The following is an 8,807-nucleotide window of genomic DNA, read 5'->3' as shown; positions in this document are numbered from 1 at the left end:
GCCTAATTTTCTCCTCACATTCAGAGAGTCCAGAGGTGAGTAGAGATGTGATTTCACCCTAAAGATTCTGTCTGATGTCTGGGATGAGATTCAGGGGGCGTGGGGAACAGAATTTCCTGTTAGCTTCAATCTTACAATTATTCTGATCTATCAGCTTTCATTCACCCTGACCTTGTGATTCAGACTTGAAATTTCATCAGCAGTGGGAACAGGAGAGTTGAATATTCACATATAAGACCAGCCCCAAGTCAGCCATCATGGGAACTAATGATAAAATTGTGTCAGTGCGTGTTTGCTGAGGTAAGGGATCAAATGCTGGTGAGGGTGAAATGACAGAGAAACGGTGCCTGTGGGTGACGTGTGAGCTCCACGGATCTGATGAATGAGGAGCCTCTCCTGGCATCGTTAATAACTAATGTGGTGGGGGGCTCTGAGGATGAGATGCCCACTGGGACCACATTCCGCCTCTTCTGTCCCAGTCATGCAGAGGCCCGATGAGTGAGCAGGGAGGAATGCTGGGGCAGTGTGGGCTGTGTTTTTGCACCCCCTTCCAGCCTCTGCCCTCGGAAGCTCAGGGGAGATGTGGTGTCTGGGCTGGGTTTCGAGGGGCCACGAGTAACCCTCTGTCGGGAATCCAGACAACACATCGCACCATTGTTAGGGACATAGAAGCATGGGTCTTGCCCCTGGTGACCTCCTCCTTCCCAGGAGAGTGGCAGCCCCTCCCCAGAAGCTCACCCTGGAGGGAGGAGCCCCCTGCACACACAGGCCCTTGGAGCCCCCAGCCCTACTCCCAGAAGAGCCCTTCGTGGGCCTAACCACTCAGCAGTCAAGGCTGTGCCCTCAACTCTTGGTCCCTTGCTCCCTCTTGGGAGGTTTGGAAGAAGACAAAAAGAATCCCACTTCCGCAGGTCCCCCAGGGAGAGTGCAACCACCGCGGGCAGTGGGTGACCCCAGAGGGAGAATGCTCTGTAAATGTGTAAACAGAGAAACTTGCCTCCGCTCTTATGCTGCTAAGGTGTGAGCCCAGGTGTGCCAATGGAACCTGTGCGCTATCTCACCTTGGCGATTCTGATGGTCTCCAGGACTGGACAGAGTGTTAGACTTAACACAGAGTTTGCTCATCAGCAGAATGTGTGTAATAAATGACCATGTAAGTGGTACCTGAAAACTCAGGTTAAATTAGCGTAAGCCTCAGAGGGGAAGCGTTGACTCAGGTCATTTATGAGACTACGCTCTGAGGCTTCAGGAACAGCTGGATCCAGGGTCCAGCTGTCCGGATTTTGTTTCTTGTTGTCTTTTGGCGGCACTGCCTTCTCTGCGTCAGCTTAGTTCTCTCAAACAGGAGAGCTCCAAAAGGGACACGATCACCACTGGTGCCCCAGGATTACAGGAGTCTCAGTGCTTATGATTTCAGAAGGAGAGAAGGCCTCTCTTTCTTAGTCAATATTTGTCTGTGAAAGGGGGCTGGGCCTGCTGGGGTGTCATTCGCACTCCTGTACTGAGAGATTGGAAGTCTTCTTCAGACTGAGGAGGGCAGTTCCCAGAAGGCAAAATAAGGAGGCAGAGAGGTGGGGTGGGCCCAACCTAGGGCTTCATTAGAGGGTGGGGAGACCAGTTTCCCAGGTGGGATGTGTTACGGGGACAGTTGGTGAGCTGGAGGAGGAATAAATTGATAGCAGGAGAAAAAAGAGCCTCTGAAAACCCATCCATCCTGACAAGCTCTCAACTCTGAAAGTTTGAAAATGTTTCCTAAATGATGACAATAGAGGGCTGGCACGTCCCTTTGCACCCAGCTACCGTGCCCAGGTGGCTGCTGGTGCATGCAACCCTTTGTCGAGACAGATTCATTTGGATTTGACATTTCACAAGTGTTCCACCCACGGTTTCCTTTGAGAGACTAGAGTATCTCTGAACTCCATATGCGGGCGAACAAAGAGAGTGCTTGGGAGAAAACTGCAGCCTCTGAGATGCTGTCACTTATTTCTTAGGGGAATGACAAGGAGGAAAGCAAAAGGCAGAATGTCCTTTTGCCATCTATGGTTCCCCACTCAGAATGAGGTCTGAGTCCACATCCCTGCTGCCCCAGGCTTGGTGTTCATGAAAACCCCCGAGCACAGCTCTCCGTCGTGCCCCTTAGGGAGCATATGTGCAAGTGCTGTTGGGTCAGTGAGAATGTTCGCGTATCTCCAAGTGCCCAGTGCCCATCTGGGTGGGATTGAGTGGGATGGGAAGGTAACCTGGATGGAGGTGGGACAGGGAGGTGAGGACGAGAAAGGAGGAAAAATGTGGGGAAAGGAAAGGAAGAGAAGGAAACAGGAAGGGGAAAGAACAAGAGAAGGTGGGAAGCAAATAGAGCCAAAGACTGAACATGGGCAAAGCTGAGAAGGGAGGGACGGAGACCGGCTCTTGCATAGACGTGGGTTCAAATCCTGCCGTGGCCTCACCAGCTACATGGATCTGATCTGTTTCTTAACTGGAGACTGGAGACCTCATACATACCTCAGAGAATCGGTGAGGGGGTGTCAACTCTGGGGTAGACACAGGGCAGAGCCTGGCCTCAGCAGGCGCCCCGTCAATGGAAACAGAGCACATGTGGGCCTGGCATCACCCATCGCAATGAGCCGCTGCTCACTTGGGTTTGGAGGAGAGAACTGTGCATTTTCAGAATCTTTACAGTGACTTGAGAATCTGGAGGGAGCCCAGAGTTTCTACCCTTGTTTTCTCATCAGTCCCTGGGCTTGAAACAACAAGTAGGGTTTCACATTTCACTGGCAACATTGTCCTTACCAAAAAAAGCCAATCCCCTCTGTCCATTGCTGTCACTTCCCAGCATCCTGGCTTGCACAGCTTAGGTAAATAACAAGTCCCTTTCCAAACATCCTTGGTGAACGCTGCATGGCCCTGGAAACGGGGGCCATGTGTCCTCCAGGCGGAGCGCTGGTGAAATTACCCCTTCGGTCCCCTGTTCCCAGTATCCTGTTGCTGAGCGGGAACAAGGTCCCTGCCCTGAGTGTGTGACCATCCTCTAGTTTCCATGCTTGCTGGGGGCAGTGTGTGCATGTGCGTGCGAGTGTGTGAGTGTGTGTGTGTGTGTGTAGAATGCCATTGCCACCAGCTCAGGAGAGAAGCCACACGCTCCCTCAGACCAGCGGCTGGCTGGAAGGCCTTTCCTGGGTGACTGGCCCAGACTCACCGGGGTGAGGGCTGTAAGTGGACGGCCAAGGGGCCGGCAGTGTCTTCCCACAGGCATCGCTCAGGATTGATGCTGAAATGCAGCTTAGGCTGGAGACCCCATCAGGAGGATCAGACAGGCAGTCTGTGAACAGGGGTGAGGCCCGTTCTGCTGTCGTATCCCCTGCTGTTGACAGCTGGCATACGTGTGTTGTGGCTACTGTAACGGATGAACCAAGACGGGGCAGTGTTCCCAGCTAAAGCCCATTAGGGTTTGCTCTTTGTGTTGCACATTCTGTGGCTTTTAACAAACGCACACTGCCTGAATGCCTCTTTTCAGTGCCTATAGAAGAGTTTCACTGCCCCAAAAGCCCCACAGGGCTCCACTGATTCACCCTCCGGCCCCCGGAAACCCCCGGTCATTTTTCTTGCTCTGTAGTCTGCTTTGTCTGATATTAACACAGCGATTCCAGCTTTTAAAAATCAGTGTTAGCAGTGTATGTCTTCTCCATTCCTACTCTCCTAACCTCACTGTGTCTTATAGGGGGTTTCTTGTTGGCAGCATTATAGTTGGGTCTTGTTTTGTAATCCACTCAGATAGTCTCTGTCCTTTAATCCATGTATTTAGACCATTAACATTTGAAGTAGTTATTCATATATTTGTATCAACACCTACCATGTTTATTACATGTTTTTCTTTGTTGCCTTTGTTCTGTTTCTTTTTATCTTTCACTCTTTTTCCGCTTTCCATGGTTTGAGTTGCACAATGTATATGTTCCTATTTTATCTTCTTTCTCAGCATTATCAATCATACTTCTTTTTAGAAACTTTATAGTTGCCCTTGAGTTTGCAGTGTACATTTATAACTGATTCATATCCATTTGTATGGCTGGTGTCCCCAAGGTCCACTTTTGCTGATGTTAATTTATTTAGTGTTGAGAGATATTGTGGGTTGAATGGTGTTCTCCCAGAATTCAAATATTGGAGACCTAACACCCCAGTACCTCAGTATGTGACCTAACTTATGGTGGTCATTGAGTCTAAGTGAGGTCACTAGGGTGGGTCCTAATCCAACGTGACTGGTGTCCTTATGAAAGGGGGAAACTTGGACACAGACACGTAGAAGGAAGATGATGAAGACACAGGGAGAAGACGGCCATGTACAATCCCAGAAGGGCGGCCTGGAGCTGGTTCTCCCTCTCGGCCCTTAGAAGGAACCAGCCCTGCCCACACCTGGAAGTTGAACTTGGACTTCTGGCCTCCAGAACTGTGAGATAATACGTTTCTGTGGTTGAACTCACCCAGTCTGTGGACTTTGTTACAGGACTTCTGGGACACTGACACGGAGGAGCGGAAAGGCTGCTGGTGCCCAAAGGAAGAGGTGCAGAGACAGGCAGGGTGAGGCCAGTGACGTATGTGGTGCACGTGTGGGTGTTTGTGCACATGTGCCTGTGTGTGAGTGGGTGCGTGCATGTGTGTACTGAGGACTCAGGTTCTTCTTAACCGTAGCTGCCCAACAAGGCGGAGTCTTTATCTCTTCCCGCTGTGAAGCCGCCCCCAGGTGCGTGGTTATTTTGTAGACTCCAGCCACACATCCCTTGATCCACTGAGACCCCAGACTCTACTCTAAGTGGAACGCACGTGCCATTGCCATCTTCACTCTTGGGCTCTGTCACTAGAAAGTAGCTCCTGGAAAGCATGGATGGGCTCAGTGATCCATATATTCTCAGTGGCTGACATTTAATAACTGCTTGTAAATGAATGACTGGATGCATGAACACAAAAACCCGTGCATGAATGGTAACCAAACTGTGGGAGCCACTGTCTGGATGTGTTCTGGGGTCCATACACAGCGTGGGAAGACACAAGCTCCAGGGTCATGCACATTTGACCAAAGATACTAGCGTGATGGCTCAGGACCTGAGAATTATACACAAGATGTTATGTCCTTAGGGTGATGGAAAATTGGCTTCATCCAGGGTGGGAAGACGAGAGCACCTACAGCCCAGGTGATAATTACATGGGACCCATGGGGCAAGATGATGGCCGTCTTTGAGAAGCTGTCCAGCCCCTTAGCTGCAGTGGCCCTCCACAACCGCAAGCCAGGGTCCACACTTCAGCACAGTTGCTCAGGGACCTCTTATGGGTCCTCATAAGTCCCTTCAGTTTCAATAGAGGATTTTAACCTCTCCGAGCCTCAGTTCTCATGTCTGTTAGATGAGCATAATAAAATCGACCTCCCAGGGACACTGGGAGATGACACATGAAAGTCAGCCTTGCAAACGGTATCATATTTCACAATTATTCATTACGTATTTGCATTTTGATGAAAAATAACTCTTCAGTACCCAATTCAATCGGTAGTTTACCAGCACATGGTGAAGGTGCTGCCCATGGGCTTATATGGAGATGGACCACAGCTGACACACAGATATTTTGCTCGAGAGCTCCTTTTCTATTTACCATTCCATGTCCGTCGCACTGCCACGCGCCATCTTCCAGCCAGGCCAGGCCACAGGCTCGCGTGGGTCAGCGTGTCTGGTCCTGTGCCGTGCAAACACATGTGCGTGCAGAGCTCTGGTTATTTGTATGCAGCCTGTGAAGCCACAGAGACAGAAACAGCTGGCGGGGGTCAGATTTGGCAATCCTGGGCTGTTTGGCTCTCTGAACATGACTTTGGGAGACAAAAAGGGAGCAGTTACTCATAGCACGTGGACAAAGGCCGTGTTGGTGTCAGTTGGGAAGGTGTCATCACGCCAGCTATGACCAAAATGGTCTCTCCCTCCCTACCCCCCACCCCAATGTTAGATGTCAAACAGTATCACGTGTTGGAACTCTGCCCAGGAGTGACAGGAGAATTTCACCATAAGGGGTTTCCCCCTTCACTGCTGCGAGGCACACCCTCCTGTTTTGCTCTTACACAGAAAAGACAGATTAACATCTGGCCCAGATTATGGGATTCTCCCATCTGCTCAAACTAAACTAGCTGCAGCCAGCTCCTGCATATACGAGGACTGTGTTCTTTGGGTAGGAGGTTCGTGGATAATTTAAAATTCAAACCAAGGGCTGTGGAAGAAGGAACTGGAAGCTTGGGGGAGTCCCCGAGTAGCGTTTATAATGGCTTAAACAAAACGCAGCGTGGTTATCCTGGGAAGAGAACAACATCAGGAAACTGAAGACCTGAGTTTGAGTCCTGGTTGAGTCAAGTGCCAGCGTTGTTGCTGAATTCTGCATCTGGGTTTCTTCTTACCAAAAAGGAGATGTGAATGTCAGGAGCCAAATTTTCTTTGCAGACCCCCTGCTGGATTGCTTTGCTCATGGTTTAAATGGAGTGCCCCAAGCCACTGACTTCCCATCATCTTAACCCAAAACAGATTCATCCACCCACTGCTACCCCACGACACCATTTTATGGAGGGGAAACTGAGGCACAGAGTCACATGCCCAAGGTCCCACATTAGTGCACCAGAGTGATAATCCAAGGTCTGGCTCCAAAGCACAAAAGCCTTCCTGCCAACCTGCCTGATGTTTCCAGAGAGGTGGTGGGGGTCGGGGGTGGCGGTGCTAGCCCACCTGTCCCGTTCCCTCGCTACCTCCTCTGGCCCACGTCCTGTACCTCACACACCTAACTGCAGCCCCTTCAGGCGTGTTGTGAGTGTCCCCCCATTACAGTTCACAGCCCCTCTCAGGCGCCTATATGAGGCAGAACCAGGAACTGGCCTGGTGGGGGGTGGGGCGTGGGCGGACAGCTAAAGGCAATTTAATTTCGCTTCTTTCCCATCATGTGAAAAACTGGAAAAGAGGCTGTGTGTAACCTCATCTCTTCCTGATCTCAGTTTTGAGTATGTTAAGATAAATCAATTAAAAAATTATAGTAAAAGATACTTTTTTTTCCCTGATTTTTTTTTAGTTTAGATTGGAGTGGAAGATGGAAAAAGAACACAGTAGGGCAGTAAGAGGACTTTGAGAGGATCCACCTCCCTCCTGTGAATGAATTTTTATCACACAGAACATTAGACAGTGCTTTTCCCTTTAAATAAAAAAATGCTTCATCTTGACTGGCTATAAAAGGGTAAGACTGGAAATATGGACACTGGATTAGAGATGGGAAAGAAAAATTGTCCCTCACTGACCCCTCCCCGACCCCAGTCCCACCCCTTTGTTGCTGTGGGTGAGCGTCTCTGCTTTCTAGAACGGTTCTCAAAGTGAGGGCCACAGACAGCGGGGGGACACACATTCAGGCAGGTCCTCAAGGTCAGAATGATGTTTGTAATAATATATTTGCCTTTTTTACTGCGTTGACATTTGCACTGATGGTGGAAAAGCAAAGGTGGGGGAAACTGTTGGGGCCTTGGCACTAAACAGCACTAGCAGTCATTGCCATCTTCACCACCATGTACTTGTAGGAAAAAAATACCAGTCTCACTTTCAAATGCCCTTCATGAAGCAGTAAAGATTAATTTCATGAATAAGTGAATACGTATCTTAAATTTCTGGGTAATAAAATGAAAAGCGCACATAAAGAACTTCTGCGGCTAGGGAATACAGTCAGGAACATTGTAATGACTATGTGTGGTGTCAGATGGGTACCTGACTAATCACTGCATAAGGTATATAAATGTCTAACCCCTGTGCTGTAGACCTGAAACTAATATAATAGTATGTGTCAACTGTCATGAAAAACTAAAAAAATCATACTAACTTCTACAAGAACTTGTTTGAACTGCAAGATAAACTAATCACTTGGTTCATGAACACCGTTTTTATTGGAAGAACAACTGACAAATTATGTTTATTCAGCTTTGGGTATTTGACAGGTATTTCCTCAAAAGCAAATGAAATGGATCTGTCACTTCAAGAAAACTTAAGTGTTGGTTGCCAATGGTAAAAGTTGAGCTTTCAAGTGCAAATTCCAATTTTTGAAAATTTGTATGTGCCATTGTGAGCTTCATAGCTTCCCAGTACTTTGCTGATGAAATTGGTGGTGATAGTAACCAAGGTGTGCATAGGAGGCCCATGTGTTCTTCGGGTAGGAGATTGTATATTGAAATATGTCAACAGTTTGAAGCAATATTTTCCATGTGACTAACGCATGATGTCACAAGATTGCATAAGGGTAAAAAACCCATTCAAAGTGCAAGACCGACTGGTGGAATTTATGATCACCATAGGAAAGTTGGTTGATATGGTTTCATATTCCAACTGCAATTAACTTTTAAGAAACTACCATTTGTCAGTTGTGGTGTAGTATAAAACACTATCCACGATTATCTGAAGCAACTATTAAATATTCCTCCCTCTTCCAAGTGCGTATCTGTGTGAGGCCTGATTTTCTTCAAACTATATCACAGCAGACTGAAGGCAGAAGCAAGTATAAGAATCCAGCTCTTCTATGAAAGCAGACATCAAAGAGATTTGAAAACATGTAAAACAATGCCATTCTCACTTTCTTTGAAACTTATTGTTCACAAAAATGTTAATATGTAATAAATTATTTTTAAAAATGAGCATTTTAAAATGTGTTTGAATTTGTAATATGGTAAACATTGATGATCTGTGATGTGCTGGGAAATGTTTACCAATCAGCTCTCTGAGGCGGGTGAGGTGTAAGGTGCCCTCATTTGTAGTGTTTGC

The sequence above is a fragment of the Rhinolophus hipposideros genome (genome assembly GCF_964194185.1).
Source record: "Rhinolophus hipposideros genome assembly, chromosome: 2".
NCBI lineage: Eukaryota > Metazoa > Chordata > Mammalia > Chiroptera > Rhinolophidae > Rhinolophus > Rhinolophus hipposideros.
Note: the sequence above shows the minus strand (reverse complement) of the source record.